The sequence below is a fragment of the Meriones unguiculatus genome, chromosome 3 (assembly GCF_030254825.1).
Source record: "Meriones unguiculatus strain TT.TT164.6M chromosome 3, Bangor_MerUng_6.1, whole genome shotgun sequence".
Lineage (NCBI taxonomy): Eukaryota > Metazoa > Chordata > Mammalia > Rodentia > Muridae > Meriones > Meriones unguiculatus.
This window is the reverse complement of record NC_083351.1, coordinates 37,538,583-37,559,705: the sequence shown is the minus strand read 5'-3', so window position 1 is coordinate 37,559,705 and position 21,123 is coordinate 37,538,583. Positions and strand designations below refer to the sequence as shown.

General features: G+C 50.3%; 1 protein-coding gene and 1 long non-coding RNA gene across 3 annotated transcripts in view; one reads left to right on the top strand and one right to left on the bottom strand.

Annotated features, from left to right (window-relative positions):
• Nucleotides 1-21,123, bottom strand: part of Col15a1 (collagen type XV alpha 1 chain) — a 103,570-nt gene that overhangs the window by 72,932 nt on the left and 9,515 nt on the right. The gene's annotated exons all lie outside the window — the stretch shown is intronic.
• Nucleotides 6,570-19,517, top strand: LOC132652748 (uncharacterized). Its single transcript, XR_009590322.1, has 3 exons — nucleotides 6,570-6,756; nucleotides 17,415-17,579; nucleotides 19,215-19,517. It is a non-coding gene; the product is annotated as an uncharacterized LOC132652748 (long non-coding RNA).

The window sequence follows — 21,123 nt, the reverse complement described above, 5'->3', positions numbered from 1 at the left end:
AGCAGCCACATACAAAGCTGGGTGTAATGACACTTTCTATATCACTCAGAGTGAAAGAGACTGAGACAAAGACACACACAGAGAGAGAGAGACCAAGACAAAGACAGAGAGAGAGAGAGAGAGAGAGAGAGAGAGAGAGAGAGAGAGACTGAGACAATGACAGAGACACAGAGAAAAGAAAAGATTAAAACTCCCTGGTTCAACACTTGCCTAACAGGCACAAGACCCTCAAGACCCTTTCTCTGTTCTAGGCCCAGTACTGAGAAAAATTCAAATTAAAGGATGATAGGCAGAAATAGCAAGTGACCAGCACCCTCAAGAAAATTTAGAGGCCAACCTCCCTCAAGAAAAGAACCACCATCCAGCTCTAGTTCAGCACATCTTCTCTGCCCAGGCCCCTGGGGACCCACTCCTGGACTCCAGTGTGACTATTTCCATGCATCTGTTGTGTTTACTATACAAGCCATGTCTGTACCAGGGTGCAGAGCCACAATGAATGTCTCTAACCCTCATACAAATGCTGGCACGCTGCCTGTGTCCATCTCTCAATTCTTCATCTTCCTCCAGACACTGCCAGTTTTGGATCAATCCTTGTTGAAGCTGTGTCCCTGCTCTCACTGCAGCTCTCACGGGGTAGATGAGCTGTAATGGGCAGGGTTGCTTTTCCAGTGATGGACAGGAAAGTTTCTGTGGCTTTCCAGACCATGGGGCTGTAGATTCTCTGATCCCCACCTCCTGTGCTTATGAGTATAAACCATCCCACCACAGATGACAGGGACTTGTGGGTGGCATGGGTCTATTCACTAGCAATTTCACTGACTGCTGCTAAGGGGCTCTTTGATGATTCCGTACCACTGACCACACTCACGGGTGCCTAGTATGCCCATACTGAGGAAAGGCAGATAGACTCACTTGAGAGAGCTCCATGGGGCTTCTCAGTTGCTGTGACATGTTTAATTTTTAATGTTAGCTCCAAGGAAGTATTCACTGTATCATTGTTATTAATTTTAGAAGAGTCTTACTAGGTAGCCATGGCTGGCCTGATATTCACTGTAGACAAGGCTGGCCACAAAGGCAGAGAGGTCTGCCTGCCTCTGCTTCCCACCGTCAGGATTAAAAATATGTGCCATCATGACTACATGTAGTCTTCAGAGCACACTTCCCCGGAAACACGTCACAGCTTTTATAAAAATAATCACTCTCTTCAACCAAAGAGAGAATCTGATGATGGAGAATCCTCACCTAGAGCTCTTCTACGGACATCTCAGGGTCAGATTGTCACCCAGGGATTTAGGAAGCCTTTTCTGTCTGAGCCCAGCCATGCTCACTTGCACCCTAAAATAACCTACAATGGCACCTAGAGTGTGCCTCTGCTGTTACAGCTCTTCTACACCCACCCCAGATGCTTTTTCTCTCACTCCTTCTGACCCAATTATCTTCAAAATAACTCATCCTCCTCCTCCTCCTTCTGATCTTCCTCCTTGAGACTCAGCCCAGGCCTCCTTCCCCTGTGTGCACACTGGGGTCCTCTATCATAGCCCCTTCCCCATGTCACCAGTGGCTGCTTGTTTCTACCCACAGTGGATGATGAGGACAAGGATTTCAGCACTCATGGTTCCCAGGACCCAGTGAAGATGAGTGACTAAATGAACAAATGGATAGAAGGGAGAATGAAGTCTTCCAACCTCATTTTACAGAACATGAAGCTAAGGTTAATAACAGAGGGAACTGTCCGATGGTCTCAAAACCAGACTTAATTCTCAACTGAATGCTATTCTCCCCCAGTTTATGGCTTGCTTTAAAACAGACAGACATCCATTGGAAGTAATTTGGGTTTGAGGCTCAAACTACACACGGAATAGGTTAAAAAGAACAATAAATCTGGTTAAATTTAACTAGACAGAAATAAATTTCTGCAAAGCAAAAACTCGTAATAGTGATTTCATAATCTAAAGACATAGATTTGCCTACAAAGAAATAAAGATCTGAAGACCAAAACATTTCTCCAAGTCTTAATATTGATCTCCACTATGTCAGCTAGAAACCAAAAGCTGACAGAAAAAGCAGAACTGTGACATCACAGACAGCAAACTCACCTCCTTAGTATGCAAAGCAAATGGATGATGCCACAAGTCAACAGAAAGTAGAGCAAAGAATAGGAAGTTCTATGTCTAGCCGAAGAAAGGAAAGCAACTCATATATAAGTATATGGAACATACTTGACCTCCTAATGAAAGTGCAGGGGCCACAAGGCAAGCCGTTTTCCTTGTCAGATTGGCAGCGCTCAGAATGTTGGCTAATCGAAAATGCTGGCAAGAGGCTGAGGCAGCATGAGACTCCTGTACTGCTAGTGAGATACTAAATTCTGTCACATCCGTGAAATGAAATCTGACATTTCTCAAAAGTACAAATGCATATGTATTCTTTGACCCAGTAAAAAGAATAAAATATGTTCACCCAAGGAAGTTCAACGTAGCCTTCCGAGTGAGATGAGTCCTCAGGTAATGATCTGGCTGATGATCAGGATGCAGTCAGTAAAGAGACAAAAATAATAAGGCCCAGAATAATTACTATCAGTTGGAAATGCCTGCTAGCCTATAGCAAATTCATAAGTGTGTAAAGGATACCGAAGCCCACAGTGATGTTCTAGATAAGGTTCCGATCAACAATGAGCTACATGTGTGTAAGGTAGCTCAGGAGAGTGTCCTGACTAGAGGCCCCAAAGCTTTTAGTTTGAGTACATCCATGAAGTTCCCACATGCATAATCAATGAATGACTATGCATAAATTAGAATATATTAGGATATCTCTGGAAGGATGCCCAAAAAACTGGGGCTTGAGATTGTGTCCAGGGAAGGGAGTAGAGGCTGGAGGATAGGAGACATCCCTCTTTTCTGGGTACCTTTACAACATTACACCATTTACTTGGTGTGAAAAATAAAGCTATGCACATATTCTAAACTCCTTGAATTTGTTTTTAGAAATTTAGTGATTCCTGCCATACATAGTGGCATATTCCTTTAATCTCAGCATTCAGAGGCAGAGGCAGGTGGATTTCTGTGAGTTTGAGGCCAGCCTCATCTACATAATGGGTTCCAGGATAGCCAGGGCTACATAGAGATAATCTGTCTTGAAGAGGAAGGAGGAGAAAGCAGAGAAAGAAGAGGAGGAGGAGAGAGAGAGAAAGAGAAGGAAGAGGAAGGAAGAGAGGAAGGAAGGAAGAAAGGGAGGGAGGGAAGGAAGGAAGAAAGAATGGGGAAGGAAGGCAAGAAATTTCTTTGTGATGTAGCCATCTTTGTAAGAAAGAGAGAAGGAAGAGAAAGGACTCGAACATCCCACTCGGGTTTCCTCTCTCCCCTTCACAGCTCTAGATAAAACAAAGACCAAGCCCAGATGGCATGACTCCCTTCTTTGTCTGGTCCCTCTCTCTGTCTTGCTGGCAGGAGGGGAAGTGTTCTGGTTATGTTGGACAAATGGGCTGGCTCACATCCATTGGTCTACTTCTGAGTAGAGTTGCAGGGTCAGATGAGGGATTGGGACCCAGAGCAAGGGGTCATTGAAATCAGCCTAGGCTCACCCAAGTCAGACACATCTAGATTTGCATATGGCCATTTTGTGAATTCCTACTTGCAGGCATCTGTTTAAAGTTTTTTTTTTTTTTTTTTTTCATAACTCTATCCAACAACCTCCTTTTCTTATGAGGCAGAGGAGTGCTGGTGAGGAGGAAGAGGCATGGCCATAAGGCCCAGCAGCAGAATCTGTAGTTACCCTAACTCCAAATCAAGTCCATGATGGGCCAGCTGGAGAAGGAAGGAGGAGGGTTGGGTACCAGCTACCAGATATGCAGCCTTTGGGTAGATGACCAGGGTGATGTGGGGTCTTCCTGTTCACTTCATGGAGATCCGATGGGATGATGACACGAAGCCCAAGTTATCAGCAAACTGTACAGCTTGCAAGGTGTAAAGTCAGCAAAAGCTGTGGTCTGCAGACACTCTCCAGCCACCCTCCCAGCTCCCACCCTCACTCTGAGGTCTCAGACCTACGAGGGAGGACAAGTGTGTAGGCTCTGGGCCATGGGCCCTGTTTCCATCCGCTCAGCCTCAGAGAGAGCCAGAGCAAGCCCTGGTGTTCCAGCCTTGCTCTCAGCAGCCCCGCCTTCCTCCAAATGCACGGTCCCATGGCGCGATATGGCGCCGAACGACCCCTGGCCTGAAGTGACCCGTGCTCAGGGCTGGCTGCTGGCTCCGCTACCCCTGGCTTCCAGCTGAAAGGCCACCTGCTCAGGCAGCCACAAGGGGCCCGGAGGAGGAGCCTGGGAGCCAAGAGCAATTTGGTTCATGTCTTGTCCTGGGATGGCTTTGTGCTGGGGGAAAGGGGAGAGGGAGGTCACAGCTGGTGGGAAGCTGTCCCTCCATATTGAAGGGACAAGTCCTGGAGAGCTGGGAATGCTGCTGGTGGGGATGTTAATAAAACTCTCTGGCCTGGAGTCATTGACTTCCCTCACGCTTTTCCACGGATCCTAACAGCTATCGTAGGGCAGTTTCATGTCATGAGCAAAACTGTATGACTAGAACATTCAGCATATACTTTTCTCACTAATATAATTATACTGTTATTTTTTTTATGTAGATGTTATACTGGAGGTCAAACTGGCTTGAATGGGTCCCATCCTTGTCCATGTCCGTGTGTGTGTGTGTGTGTGTGCATTTATATGAATGCATACACACGTGCAGAAGCAGGGGCCAACCTATCAGTCCTCAGGAACCATCATCTTGATTTTCAAGACTGGGCTTCCCACTGGCCTGCGGCTTGCTGTTTTGGCTAGGTTAGCTGGCCAAGGAGCTCTGAGGATCCGTCTCTGCTGGGGTTACGCGCATTCTGCTTTTCGTTGCTTCTTGTTTTGTTTTTATGTGGGTTCTGGGGATTGAACCCAGCTCCTCGTGATTGTGTGGCAAGTTTTTTACTGACTGAGCTAACTCTCTAGCCCATCCTCCTTTTCAGTTTTGAGCCACGGTCTCATGACGTCACGCAAGCCCGTCTGGAACTCATGGTTCTCCTGCTTCCACTTACTGAGTGCTGAGATCATAGGCACGAGCCACCACACCTGGCAGGTCCTGTCCTCTCTAGCCTGTTTGCCATCTGAGGTAATGAGCCACAGGTCTCAGGGCCTCTCATTGCACCACCCTCACCTCCTCCACGAAGCCTTCCTGGATCCCCATATTGGCAAGCCCAGGCACTCTCCTCTCTGTACTTGGCCTTGACTCTAGGCAGCATGCATCTTTTCATTTCACATATGTCTCCTCCATCTTGGGAGACCCTTGAGAATTGGAGCTGGATCCCACCCTCCTTGTTTACCCAGCACAGATCCTGGTATTCAGCTTAGGATAGGATTGCTGGCTGAGCCAACATCCAGGCTCTGAGTCGGAAGCCTCAGTGAGAGCCAGACTCCAGCCCCACACCCTACCTGCTCACCCATCATCTAGGCAGGAAAGCTCCTTCCGTCTCCCAGGGAGCCTCTGGGAAGCCACACAGCCTCAGAGCAAGCAATGAGATCCCAGGCAGGAGAGGCGGGGCTCATGGCCCATCTGTGCTCCCGGGCAAACCACTCTGCTTCTCTGATCTCAGTTTCTCAGGCTGCACCAGATTAAACAAGATGGGCTGTCTGTGCATGGCTGCTTGCTGCCTGCAGACACCTCCCGCTGAATCTAACTTCAGTCTCGCTCCTTTACTCCTTTAACGCACAGTTGTTTCTTTTCTCCTGGGCGTGCTCTCATAAAGCCCTCCCCGTGCTGTGCCTGGTGCAGTGCTGAAGATACGGAAGGAGACGAACCCAGACCATCTGTCATTAAGAAGCTCACTGTCTAAGTAAGGGGTAGCACGTACCCACTGATTTTTCTTGCGAGCTCCAATTTCAATGGCTCCCTAGTACTTTCAACATGGAGTCAAAATTCCATTCCAGTCACTTCTGTGGTTAGGGGTAGAGGCTAGCATACATGAGGCTCTGGGTATATCTTCAGTGAAGTGTGAGAGATGCACACCGATTATCATCTTCTTATTCACCCCTCTTTCTTTTCCTCCTCCTCCACCTTTTTTTTCATACTGTTTGCTAAGTTACTATAATTTTTTATAGATTGTTTTATATGTATGAATGTTTTGCCTGCATTTATGTCTGGGTACCACGTGCATGCCATTTCTGCAGAGGTCAGGAGAGCGCGGCCAGTTCTCTGAAACCAGAATGATAAATGGTTGTGTGCCACCATGTGGATGCTGGGAGTTGAACCCAGGTCTTTTGCCAGGGCAGTGGGTGCTCTTAACCCCTGAGCCATCTCCCCAGCCCCTGATACTTTCATGTGCATCTTCTTAGCACTATTTCCAGGCTCAGCCCGTTGTACCCCAACACAAGGAGCTCCACTCTCAGCCTATGAGCAGAGCCCAGGCACCCCTCCCCTTAGGCACTCTCAGGGTTTGGCAGAGCTGGCAGTCTGCAACGTGGCCTGGAGAAAAGAGGGCAGACAGAAACAGCCCGGGCTTCTTGAGCCTGGAAACTTCAGTTTAGTCTCCTCAGCGATTTCAGGGTGGCTCCTCCCCAGGGCACAGGGAGGAGCCATCAGAGGAAGGACCCTGCTGAGGAAAATCTGAGCAGTCCCCACAGGGTGCCACTTCCCTCCCAAGGGTCCGGTGCCAGTTTCCATGGAAACCAGGAAAGAATCCCAGCAGTGAAGAAACAAACCGGGCGGGTCTCAGCATTTGGAGGAGGTGAGAAACAAGATCCCTCGACTCTTCCTCCTTCTCTCTGCCACGGGCTTTTGGACACCTGCACCTCCCTTTGTCCTCCAGCCACAGTTTCCCTTTCTGTGAGTTGGGCCTTGGTCAGCCTTTCCATTTGTGGGGTCGTAAAGCGGTGCCCAGGACTGGTCTAGGCTTTGGAGCCTAGCATCCCTAGGGAACCGTATCTAGCTTTGCAAAGCTCTATCCCACAGATGACCATCTGGGACCTGAGCCCAGGGCTCTCGTTTGTCAGCATTTAAGGCCCCGGGAGACTAAGTTGCTTTCCCTCTGGCATCCCGTCAAGGCTGGCTGCGGCGAAGTCCCACAAGCCTTGCAACTCAATCAGAAACGCTCCATCACGGGCACAGCGGCGGCCCCTAGCGGCCTCGCCGGGACCTACATCTTCATAGAACTTTCTGCCTAGGGTCTGAGGAGTACTGCTTGTTCCCGGGAACCAAGGTGAGGGGAACCTAGATGGTAACCACAAAGTCGTGGCCCGGGAGAGGACGCATGACTTCATGCCGTACTCTGTGGTCATGGCCAGCCTAGAACTCAGAGGGATAGGGCTCATCCTGTTTTCCTATGTGGATTGTCTGGGGAGGCAAAATGCTTTTTCTTATTGGTTGTCCTTCCCACCCACGCTTAGGAAGCCGACAGGGCGCTTAGCTGCCTTCATCCGGGGTGTGTGTAGCACCCTAGTTAAGGACTCCCTGTGGTGACTGTAGCCTGGGCTGGAGCCATCAAGAAGTCTTGGGGGTATGCAGGGTAAGGTGGGAGTGACTTTCCTTAGGACCCTACCGTGGCCCCTCCAGGCCAGAATTCTGTGCTTACCTCAGCCTACAAACCTGAGGGAGAACCCCTACATCCTCCTGTCCCTTCCCAACTATCCTACTGGGAACAGCTATGCCAGCCTTTCTTAGGGTTGTTGACATATTTGGCTTTCAGTTCTGAGGACTGAATCCACTGCTTCACACACAGTAGGCAAAACCAGCACCACTGAGCTAACCCTCGGCCTCCTTCTTTTTTTGTTTGGAGACATGGTTTCACTAAATTGCCGAGTTGGGCCTTGAACTTATAAACCCTGCCTCAACCTCCCTATAGTTGAGACTACATACAGACCTACCTACGATAGCAAGCCCATCAAAGACGTTTTTTTTTTTTGTTTTGTTTTGGTTTTTTTCCTGTCCTTCGGGACTACCTTTCAGAAAGGTGACCCCGGCACTGTAGTGTGCCTGAGGCACCCTGTAGCCTTGTTCTCGCTCTCTGCAAAGACAAGACATGAGGAGTTTGGCAAGCTGCAGACTTCTGACAAAGAAAGCTCCCTCTCTGGGGACAGTCCCCTCCAGTGCACACCCATTCAAGGCCACCAGGCTCCAGACTGTTCACCTCCACTGTTGGAGAGCCAGCTCACTCCCAGTCAACAGCCAAAGGGAGGTCTATGTCTTCAAGGGTCGTTCTCATGCTGAACCAAGCCCACCCATCCTCCCTGTGGCTGTCCCACCCCAGCAGCTGCTGGAGCTCTGCCACTGGGGCCACAAAAAGTCAGCTTCCACATTGTGGTCTCTCAGATGTCACAAGGATAGTAGAAAGTCCATAAGCCTGCAAGACAGCCTCTATCACCAACTCCACACATGGGTTCAGAAGTCCCTTTACTTCTTTCAAGCCTCTGGCTCAATATCTGTGAACTAGAGTCTGGACTAAATGTTTTCCCAAGGCCCTTGCCAGGTCGGAGTGCCTCCAATTCCACATCCTCCTCGTCTGCCTTCCAGTTTTTCTAACCACCCTAGACAGCCGTTGCTTCAGGCCTGGAAGAAATGACTCCTACAGGGACCAGGAGAACACAGTTCTCTTCCTGGTCTCTGGACAGTGTGGCCCGGCCAGCACTAGGAAGCAATCATGCCCTCGATGACGTCACCACATTCTGCCTGTAAGGAAACTCAGTCCCACCCTGTAATGGAACTACAAGGACCCTCCGGTCTCAAGAGGCCCTGTTGTTGCCTGACTCCCTCCATGAGGGATGTGGACACAGCACACTCCAGGCCACACAGCATCAGTCTGCGTCCAGCAAAAAGTGCAAGAAGTTCTTAGACGAACCTACCTCCCAAAGCATTTCTTAGAAGAATGTTTTCCTGCCAGGGAAAAGTCCTGGACCCACTCAGAAAGGAGACCTGGCAGAGCAATGATCAAAGACCCCATTTTTCTGAATTACAGAAGAGCATTTTTCTCCAAGTAAACTGAGAACGCCTCTTCCTTTTTCCGGTTTTCATATATAACGAAAGAATTTTCCTTCTCAATGAAGTTACTGTGTGAGCACTCCCTCAAGCCACTGCTCTCTCTCTCTCTCCCTCTCCTTTTCTCTCCTTCCCTCTCTCTCCTCTGCTTGAGGCCTCTCTCTCCCTCTCCCCTTCTTCCCCCTCCTACTCTCCCTCTCCATTCTAGTCCAGAGAGAGGATGACTGAGAAGAGTCTAGGGTCTGGATTTAGGGCTACAGTTTCTTTCTCTGGTCTTAAACCAGAAACTACCTTGTCTCCCGATCACCTGTTCCACCCACACTAGGGTAGCAGGGTAGGAGCGGTCTCTTACTGCTCACTGAGAGACTCCAGGAGAGTGAGTCTCAGGTCCTGATAGAGTCCAGGATAGCTTGCTCAGAACAGGATGGGCAATGAGACTGGAAGAAGGCTCTGCGCATCGCCCGCTGCCCCCGCCATTCCCATGGTGCTCCCAGCACCCACTCTCCTTCCATCCAGGCACCCCCTTCTTATGCACTTGCTGCATCTTTTTTTGAACCTCCACATGGGCCACTCCAGCATCTCTCTTGGCCCCCCAGCAAAGGCTTAACAAAGGTGACCTGTGAACAACCCGAGAGACAAGAAACTCTAACGCCCACGACTTTCTGCTATAGGGTTCGCTCCGTGCCCAGAACTCTTAAGCAGTTTTCCAAACCAGCTCTTCACACTTGACTCTCTATGAGGCAGAAGGTCCTAGCAGCCCACTCTGCATTTAGAAACCAGGATATAAATGGTGGGATGATAATGGCTGATGGTTCCAGCTTGCCTCACTCCTGATTGGTCTCAAGGAAGTAGAAAGTTTTTAGGAGCTAGCCTAGGTGGGTTTGATGCCAGGTAACAGCCACAGACAAGGGCCAATTTCAACATCAGACAGGTATGGAATGGGTCCCGGGTCCGCCCCTATCAGCTGTGTAGCTATGGACTAGCCACTTTGCCTCTCCAGGCTGGAGTCTTCCAATCTGTATAGTGCAGCAATGATGGACCCTGGCTGGAATGTGGAGAGACCCATCACTCAGTGACAATTGTGCTACACACAGGGCCTGGCATGCATAGTCAGAGGCCTAGAGACGCTGATTTCTTATTGATCCCCCAACTCAACATACCCGTATCCCAGATTGGCCTCATGAGTGTCTTACATTTGTGAGCCACAAAAGAAAGAATGTGATTGGCTAAATAGAGCCAGAAAGAAATGAGAAGCAGAAATCAAGTTGGTCTCAGTCCCTCGTTCTGGGGCTGGGCTTATTCTTGTCACCCACCATGTCCATGTGTGCCCGCAAGTGTGCATCAGGCTCTTCCGTGACAGCCTTTGACCCTGCCCTTCACCTGCCTTCCCACACCTGACCCAGAACCTGAGTGCAATGTCACTCCAGAGACGGTCTGGAACAAGTGGCACAGTGGATCAGAAGATGATGCCAAGGGCATCAGGGAAGAGTATACAGTCAGCTTCTCCTAGTCTGAGGACTTTGCTTTTCCATTTGAGGAACAAAGGATCTTTGAGTATGAGCAGAGCTTGACTCCTGAAGATGACATCAGCTGTGATGAGTCACCATCCCGCCCCACAGGCTGCTCTGGAGGGCTCAGCTTAAGGCTCTGGGGGAAAACAGCCTCAGAGGAGAAGAACTCTGGACACGGTTAATGTCAGATTTCTGGCCTCTGCAGCTGCACAATGATACATTATTGCTGTTTTAGCCTAGTCACAGTGTGGTGTTTTGTTGTAACCGTTCTAGGTAACTCATCCATCTCCTGATGCACGCCAAGCGCTACCCCATAGCCAACACTCACAAAAGCCCAGGGAAGCGGCATTACAGCGAACCCTGCTTTGTCCACACAGAGGTGGCAGTGCAGAAGGACCCAGCCGCACAAGTGAGGCTGAATCTGGACGTTTGTGGCCTGAGCTCAGACCCACAACCCCTCTGCTTCCTTAGGACACTAAAGGTTCTCCAAGCCTAACAGCTGCACTGGCAGCATCTGGGAATTTACTGGACCTCGGGATCTACATTGAATGTCACAGATTTGGGGATGGAGCCAGGAATGCCATGCATTTACCAGCCCTGGCAGTGTCTATGGCTGACTCTCAAATTTGAGGCTGGCTCTGCTGCTGAGGCTACTGTCCGTCTTGAGGAGTCACGGAGTAGGCAGCAAGCAGTACGGGATTCCGCTGCAGGGCTAGGGACCCAGACTCAGCGCAGGTGTAGGAATCCAGCTGCCGCTCCGCTCCCGAGAGGTAGAAAGAGGAAGTGCCTCAGGCCTACACAGGAAAGCCAAGCCTTCCCTGTAACGCAGCAACTAAGCGCCTGAGTGGCTTCCCAGCCAGGTTGACTTGTGAATCACCAGATTTTACAGACAGGAAGCGGCAATGATGTCCTGGGGCCAGGGAGGAAGATGCCACATGCTCCCCACTGAGGACAAGGAGGCTAGCTGGCAAGAAGCCTATGTAAGGATGTCCTTGGAGGTGTGTGGGTAGAAGAGGGAATTCGGTAGACCCAGGCACTGTTGGGCAATGGTTCTGCAGCCAGCCCTGAGGAGATGGTGGTTCCTCAGCCTTGCCCCAGGGAAGGGCTGTCCAGTGTAAATCAGAGCAGGCCCATTCCTCCCACAGACACTGAAGCACCTGGTTCCTCAGCTTTGTCCCAGTTAGAGATGGACAGATCTCCAGGGGAAGTCACTCCAGCTCCAACAAGAAGTACGCCTAGTCACCTCCCATTCTTCACGGGACCCCTTTGCTCAGCCACAGATATGTCACCATTGTCCCAAGAGCAACTCTCCCTCTGCTTGGTCTCCTGGAAGCCCCAGCTTTTCATTTTCTGGCCCACAGGTACCTCAGGGGATGGTGAACCCTTCTGTCTCTCCCCTAAAGCCTCCAGATGACCCTACACCTTCCCAACACAGGGTTTTGTGCGAAGCTTGGCAGAAGCCAAACAGTTGGTGGACGGATACACAGATGAATGAATGAACAAGCAATGCATAGTCAAATCAGAATTCTGGACAAGAATAACTGTAGCCCACCTTAGCAACATATATTTATTATCACTGATCGTAAGGAACTCTTGTGAAACCCAATCATTGTCCACCATCACCGACACTACTTTAACACGTCCTTTATAACCACGCCCTCATCTGATCCCTGCTGTTTAGACATATTACAGTAACAGTTAATATAATTAATATCATATCAATAGCACACAGAGACTAGCTGTTGACTCACTAAAGGGCCTCAGTCCCCCTTAAGCCGGAGGGCTTGGAAAATGCAGCCTTCTGCAAGATGGCTGCGCAGGGCTCTCTCTCTCTAGCTGGGCTGGGAGTGCCTCTGAGACACTCTGGCTTCTCAGACTTCAGAAGAAATTCCATCTACCGCCTCCACCTTCCCTCTCCCTGGAACAATGTTCTGGGTGGGGCTTGTGAATAGCAGACGCTTCCCCTTCTCTGTGCCTCTGTTAGGGAGGGTGCTCATGGCCCATCCTGGTGCTGGACATCAGCTTAGACAAGCAGGACAAGATTAGCTGAGACTGTCCAGCCCTCCATGCACCAGGAGCAGAACTCCGAGATCCCTGGTCCTCTTGTGCAGATAGAGCCCAACCCTGTTAAAGAGATGAGCATTAGGTGGGTGTGGCATGGAGAGATGGGAGGAGTTTGAGAAAGTTTTGTAATTCTGGAGCTTTTTTGAGTGTAACTGTCTGTACGTGAAGCATGGCCTAGGGTGTCTCTTGAGTCTTTGGGTATAACATAGTTAATACTAAGTGGTCAGCAAACATCTTCAGAGTGGCCATCCACAGGCCTCAGCCACAAGGGAGGTCGGAGCCCTGAGGAGGAAGCAAGAGCAGCCCTCCCACCAATCGCTTTATCCCAACCCTGCCCATGTCTGCCCACAACTAACATCCCTCATCCAACCCTGCAAGGACTTGGCTGAGGCAGGGCTTGAAGGCATGGAGGAAATGAGAGATTTGATCTCCAGTTACTTCTCAGCCTAATAGCCAATACCCATAGCCCTGACATACGAGACCTGGGTCTGGAGACCATGTGCCAAAGCAGGAGGGGACCTGCAGGACTCCTCACCTACTGAAAGTTATAGGAAGTAGCCTGAAGGAGGGAGTAACTGAAATGGATCTAGGAGGAAGGCCAAGTGAAGAAAGCTAAGATTTGAGTGATCCAAGGAGGGAGAAAAAGAGATTGACAAAGAACTGCCAAGAGTTAAGGGGCCAGAAATGTCAGGCCACCCACAGGCCAAGCTCAGGCTAAACACACACACACACACACACACACATTTAATCTGATGAGGCAAGGCCAGGTTCCCTACTTCAGGTGAGGGGAGCTGAGGACAAAGGAGATGGAGCCCATTCACCTCTCTTCAGAGCAGGGGCACTTGAACATCAGAGCCAGGAGACTACATGGGACAGGCAGCAGGGTGCTGTGGGGAGGGAGAGCTTCTGAGGAAAGCTCCCCTGACCATTTTAGGAGGAATCCCTCCTCCTCCAGTGGTTGCCCTGGCAGTCAGCCCCCCTTCCTTTCCTTGGCCAAGGAAAGGGTGGGACTGGGTGACTTGGAATGCAGAGCGCAGGCGGGGGTTTGGCAGTGGTGGGAGACACACTTGCCTGCAGTCTCTCAGCACTTGGCATGTATGCCCTGGGCAAAGCAAGCTGCCCTGGGAACAGCCTGGGGTGCTAGCGTGGATCCAGCCAGGGCAGGCAGGCTGCTATAGCAGAATAAGCTCACAGGCATCATGAAGTTGTGCTTACACTCTCCAAAGCAAAGCAAAGTGGGGAGGGGGGGAGGGGAGTCAAATTTCCAAACTACTCAGGCCACACCCACCTGTGGCTCCAAAGAAAGGAGGGATGTAAGGTGCTTGGTAGACAAGAAGAGGCAGGCTGGAGAGAGCATGGAACCTGTGCAGGAGATTGTGGTCCTCATGTAATGATTAGGATGCTGTTAGTGAGAGGACAATAAACAATGCTCATTTTTTTTTTAAATGTGTTCTGCAGTTGTTATCAAAGACACTATATCTTTTGTAGCAAATTTCTGGCCCAATCATGCAGGGACCTGCCCTCAGAGAGCTGCTGGAGGAGAGCTTGGCTCTGAAATGGGATTTGAGTTTAAGGGAACAGCCAGGACAGATGGTGACCCCGAAGTCATATTTTGAAACAGACTGACTCTTGTTTAACTCAGATGAAAGGACAGCTTGACAGTCTCCAAATGTTTGCTGGAGGAAAAAGAGCCTGTGGCCTCTAGGATGCTGTGAGGGAATCCGCAAGGTGCTGGAGGCACAGAAACTGAATGAAGAGACAGGGACCTTGGAGAGACCTGAGAATGACAGGCCTCCCCCAGCATAGTGCAGAGAGAAAGATATGGAAGTGGAAGCCAGGGCAATCTGCCACCAAGACCCTGCCCAACTGCTTCCTAGCTGGGAACCTTGGGCTCATTCTTTAGCTTCCCTGAGCTTAAGTCTCTTTATCCAGGCATTGAGATGAGGCAATGCCCAGCTCTGAGGACTGTGCTGCAAGGTAAATGTCACCATTAGACCACTGCCAGTTCTGGACAGTCAGAGAGATGGGTTACAGCTTCCACAGCACAGGTGGCCACATCGCGCTCTTTACTTTGTCTGGGGAGCCAAAGCACCTTCAAGCTTCAGAACCTGGATGCCTGGCCTCATCCCCATTCGGAATTAGGGTGATGCGCCCTAGGCTTTGGTATTTCAAGAGGCCCCTAGGCCTGCTGCTGCCTAGTGATGTCCAAGGTCCCAGGAGCACCCTGCACTGAGAAGATGCTCTCTTCAGATGTGGCTTCACCCCTTGAGTATCTCACACAATCTGGGAGGCAGATTTCTCCCTGACCTCCATCAAGATGTGGACCCCACATCTGAGTAAGGTGCTCAGCTACAGCACTGGCAAGTGGCAGAGCTGATATCTGAAGTTTATCTAACGACTGCAGTGCTCAGAGCCAGCCCTGCTCCTCAGCGGAGACACTGCTCACCTGTGCTCAGGCTGCTCACCCAGACAGCAGCAGACACTTCTAGACAAAGTTCTGACAATGGCTATTCTCTCAGGACCTTTCTTTTTCCATCTGCACTTCGAGAAAGCCCAAATTGCCCAATACCCAGTGTTTTCTGTCTTCTAGCTCCCAGTGGGGTCTAAGGCTAGAAATGTGCAGGACCTGTGAGAAAAGAGGCCCAGCAAGGCAAGGTACATGAATGGCAAACTGTGCCTTAGCCCACAAGGAGCCAATGTGCGGCACAGACCACACTGGGTAGGAGGCTGCCTCCAAAGGGTGATTCTTCGAAATCTTGAGCTTGGGGTAAGACTGGCTGGATTCCCGCATGCGTATTCATGAGGTAGATTTTTCACATTCCACCCAAGCTTCCCATGTGAGAGCAGCCCCACTCACTTATTCCTGGAAAGGTAAACACAGATTGAGAAGGCAAGCTTCTGGAAGCCATCAGCACACACACACACACACACACACACACACACACACACACAGCACTATTCATACAGCAAGCACTTATGGAACACCTGCTGTATGGCAGGCACCATTCTAGATGCTGGAGGTCTAGCAGTGACAGAGACAAGTCCTTTTGCAACTGAGCGTTCTCTTACAAGAGCTTTGGACCATAGTGATCTCCATTTGTCATCAAACACAAGTACATTTCCCTAAAACACACATGCGCTTTGAATGGGGAAGATCTTGCACGAATAGGCTCTGGCACCCTGAACAACAACTTGGGTCTGTTCCACAATTTGAGAACCTCAGGCCTCCATAACACACCATCTCTACCCACGCTTCTCATTATCAGAGAGAGAGGACGCCACACCTGCGGGCCTGACTTGGCCAATGGGCCACAGGAGCTTGGGAAGTCAATGAGAGCCTCCTGCTTCAAAGCCCTTCTTTCACATCATAATACACGGGTGCTTGTTTCTTTTAGTGATGCTCTGGATTATTCCCCAGTTGCGACTGGTCTCCTGTCCCAACTTCCCAACCGCTGAGTAAAATACATGCTCCAGGAAATAAACAACGTGGCTTTTCACAGGCTTTTGTCACCCAGCCAGGAACCGCTGCACAGCAGTCTGAGAAGCCACTAAAGGGATGGCTGGGGGAGGGAGCACTGCAGGACTCTTACCACAGGTGCAACTGTCTCTCAAGGACTGTTCCCTTCATCTTCCCACCCAGACACTCCTCCCAGGACCTAGCTCCCTTCTCTGTCCCAGCAAGAAGAGCTCAAGGTTCACTCTCGCTGCATTTACATGTCCATAGTCTCAACACCATCCACAGAGGGAAGGAGCAGGATGGCACCTCATCCCCCTGCATGCTGCACAGAGGGCCTAGCTGCCTCCTGTGCCCCTCCCCTCCTCTCAGCCTTCAGCGGGAATGGCCTATGAGGGGCTCTTACCCAGGCTCAAAGCTCTCACCCAGCCCTGCCTCTCCTACTTCTCTAATGTTTTCTTTAAGTCTCTAAGTTTGTCCCTTTCCAGCCTCAGAGGTGAGACATCTTCATCCTCCACTGGAATCAGCAGAGGTAGAGACAAGGCAGGTAGCCAAACCCAGAGCCCCACTCCTTCAGGACTACAGAGCCTTTATCCTGTGCCAACCCGTGGGCTGTAAGCACTGTATGGGACCTGAGGGGCCATTATTCCTAGGCCAGGCTGTTGATGGAGCATCCACCTCCCTCCCAGGGACCCCTTCTGTCTCCTTTTCTCCATGTGCTCTGACCAAAGCAGGCTGCTCCTTTAAAACATTGAAAACTTTTATCTTATGTGTACAGGTATTTCACCTGCCTGCGTGCCTGTGCCTCAAGTGAGTGGCTGGTGCCTGTGGTGGCCACTAGAAGAGGCATTGGGTCCCCTGGGGCTGGAGTTGCAGACAGTTGTGATGATTTGTGGGTGCTGGGAATTGAACCTGGTTCTCTAGCAGAACACCCAGAGCTCTTAAACACTGAGCCATCTGTCCAACCCCGGCAGGCTGCTTCTTAACTCTTTCTCCCCATCTGGATCCCTTCAACTGGAAATCTGGATTGCTTAGCTCTACCCACCCAACACCCTTCCCTGACTAAATCTGTTTACCCTTCGGACCACATCTTAAAGGTCACGCTTTGGGGAGATTTCCCTGATGCTCTCAGAGAGATGAGAGTATCCAAGTGTGTGTTTTCTTAGGGCCCTGTACTTTATTTTTTCTTGAGAATGGGTCTAGCCTTGTAGCAGAGGCTGACTTGGGACTTGTAAGCCTCCTGCCTCCTCTTCCTCTTCCTTCTGATCTTCTTCCCCTCCTCTTCCTCCTCCTGAGTGATAAACTAAAAAAACGTTCACTATCATGCCTGACTCCTATTCTTCAGAACATTGTTTGCCATTATCAGCATCAAGGGTTGTTTTGCAGAAATCATCATTTCAGGCATCCCCCCTGGAACGAGGCCTGCCTTGCCCATCATTTTATATCCGGCACATCATGCATCACCTTGCATACAGTAAGCCATCCAGAAATGATTAAGTGAGCGTGAAGGAACAAACGGATGAGTTTGAAAAGCCTACCAGGCCTCCACAGGTAGGACAGTCTTTTCTACTGCAGTGTAGAACGTATCATTTCTGCACTTGTTGCCCTCCCAGTCCCCAAGAACTAAAACCCCTGACTTCCAAAGGTGACACTGACCTGGCCCTCCATCCAGGCCCTTGGTGAGATGGGTTTGCAGATGAATTCTGTCCCCTGACACAATGAACCAATGTGAAATGAAGCCACATGAGAGCTTACGGCTGACACTGGGCTTGGACCTCGGCCCTGTTACCTATGAGAGTGTCACGTGGCCAGCTGCTGCTCAGACCACAGAGCCTTCAGCAGCCTTTCTCCCTCTCACAGTTACCTAAAAACAAGGCTCTGGGCTGGGCATGTGAGTCACTAGCCAACTGACTATTTGGTGCCAGGATCTCTCACCTGGGAAGTAATTGTACATCAACTTGGGTGTTGGTGGTCACATATCCTGCTCCCCACTCCCTTCCCTGACCCTACCTGGGAATCACACCACCAGGCTTATGCTGTGAGACAGCCTCATCCTTAGAGAGTCAAAAGGAGAGACCCTCACTCACTTCTGCCAAAGGGGCCCTGACTTCCTCCCTTCAGGCCACACAGTGCTGTTCTCTGTCTGTCTGTGGTGTTAGTAAGTGTTTTAATCAGTTCCATACTCCCCAGAACTTTGTCTATGTCCCCCTCAAACCCCCTGGGTGAGGCTTTTCACCCTTTTTTGAGTGTTTAACCACAAGCACCTTGTGTGTGAGTGTGTGTGTGTGTGTGTGTGTGTGTGTGTGTTGGGGTTACATTGTTGCACTTACTGAGCACAGTAGCCTGAGACAAGTCCTACTCTTATCCCTACTGTTACTGGTGGAGAAACTGAGGTTTGGAGAGAGCTAGTAAGCCATCCAAGGTCACCAGCTGGGACTTGGGGAGCCCAGAACCAAACCAGCTTTGCCAGACTCCTTATTGTCCGGCACTCACCCGTCCCCAGGCCCCAGAACTCTGTGGCTCACACTCTGGCCTCAAATGTGTTGCTTGGGGGCATCTCTAGCACAAAGCCTGATGTTGTTGCTCCGAGGCAGGGCCCAGGACCCAGCATTTCTAACAGACTCAGTGTAATGCCCACGCAGCTGGGCCAGGAGCCACAGGCCAAGAAGCAAGTCTATGAAAAACCTAAGGCTAGTAAGAACGAGAATGAGCCTGCGTGTGATCTCAGAGACCAGCAAGGAGTTCGGCAGGCTGGAGCCAGAAGCCAGGAGAGACGGGAGAGGAGAGTATTGGGCTGTGGCCCAGGCGGTGTAGAGCTCACTGTTGTAATGGAAAGCATAGAGGGAACTGATGAAGGGACACGATAGGACATGCGCTTTGGACAAGCCTCTCTCCTTGCACAGAAATGAGCCAGAGGTCAGAGAGAGACATGTGGCCCCAAGGGTGGCAAGGGGGTGGAACACAGTGATGACCTGCAGCAGATGCCACACAGGCAGAGTTAATATCTCTCAGACACTGTTCTTTTCCCAATGCTGAAAGTGTCTCAGTTGTCTCACCACACACAGACCCACGGCTAGCGGCAGGTGTGAGCTCCCATCCCGACAGTCCTAACAGAACCTTAAAAACATCTTAACAGAACCCTTAAAATCATCTCCAGTAACCACTCTTTCCCATCTGGCCGCACAGCCTTCCCATCAGCCAGCCTTTCGCTCCCTCTGCCGATGAGGTGCCTGCATCCACAGAGAGAACCAGACATGGCCAGGCCTAGAACCAAACAACTGGACCAAAAAGCCATCGCTGGGCATCACCGAGCAGAGAAGATGAAGACATTCAGAACTGATATCAAATGATACCAGCTCACACCTGCAAATATTAAACCAACAAAGCCTGTTGTGTTTTTTAATCAGGAAACCTGAATCCCAAAAGGGGTCAAGAGACTCTGAAATGGGGCCATCAGCTGGAATCGGCTTAACCTGAAGTAAAATTAGAAAATTTGTCACATGGAAAAACTGTGCAGGGAGAAATGATTCTTTTTTCCCTGTGCTTTCAGCAGGAGAATGAGTAATTTGGCATTCTGACTCGGCAGTCCGAGCAGCTGAAGTCTCTGTTTGGTACCAAATATACACAGTTGTCCAGCAGATTTGGGTCCGCTCATGAAGGGACCATCAGTGAGGGACACGTGCTTGTGACCAGTCACATGGGTAGCCTCATTTGTCACCAAGTTGGGCCAAACTGAACACAGACATGCTAGAATGTTCTGGTAATGGTGATGTAGGGTTCACCTGGTCTGACCTCTTTGTTTCCCAGATGGGGAAACAGAGACCCAGGGAGGTATAAAAACATGCCTGGGCAGAGAAAGAGCAAGAGAATGCCAACATAGACTCTGATTGGTCTCTGCCACAACCCTCCTGCTGTCCATAGCTGCCTCCTGCTCGTGGTGGGTGCAGGGGCTGCTGGCAACTTCCTGGCTGATGCTAACCTGGGCCAAGGTTGCACGGATGACTCCTTCAACCAGGGTGGGTAGCCTAAATTCAGCCCACAGGCCAGGCAGAGGCCTGAGGCCTGGGGGAGTAGCCACCTGGATCCTTGGGGAGTCCCCCCCTCACATTCTAACCCTGAAGTCATGAGATTAGGGTGAGGAAAGCAAATGGCTGAGAAACCAGGCCAGAGCAGCACTTAGAGAGAGAGTAGGAATAACCGTTCTATTCACAGTCCAGTCCTGCTTTTATCACGAACTCAGCAGCTTAGATCATCAAAGATTTAGTGCCTTACAGCTCTGGAGGTTAGATAGCCAATGCATGTCTTGCTGTAATAAGAATCAAGGGAGCAAAACAAAAACAAACAAACAAACAAAAACCCCACAGGCTTTTTCCAGAATCTTTAAGAGGAAAATCTGTGCCCTTGCTGTGCCCAATCCCTTCTGTGGCCCACATTCTTTGGCTTGTGACTCATTCCTCCAACTCCCAGACCAACGAAGAAGGCTGGTCAAGTCATCCTCACTCATACCACTCCACCCTCTCCTTACTTCTGCCTCTCTCTTTCATTAGAAGGACCCTGTGGATCTACTGGGTCCAACCAGATAATCCTGGGTGTTGTTTCTGAACCTTAATTTCTCTTCTCCACATCGTCTGGGACAGGACTAGGCCAGGGCATGGACTCCTTTGCAAAGCTGTCGCTCTGCCTGCTACAGTGATCATCGTGGGAAAGGTTTTAGACAGGACCAGTATAATCAGAAACAACAGGCGAAGCTTCACCTTGAAATCATTCAAATGCAGGTTCCAATTTTCTGGGCTGCAAATGGGGCTGGAGACTGCTTTTCTATGGAGTCCCCAGATGGTGCTGGGTCATGGGCCACAAAGAATAGAAAGGTGTCAAGACTGTCAAGGCTGCAGTGTGGAGAGGAACACCAGGCTATACAGTGGAGATGGGCCAGACCTGGGTTCTCCCATTGAGCTGTGACTGAACCCTTTTACCCCCACAGGGCTATTAAGAGAGTTGGGTGTGTTTTACACACACACACACACACACACACACACACACTCACAATGCCACTTATATGTATACTACACATACCTAAAAGCCAGACACACACGTG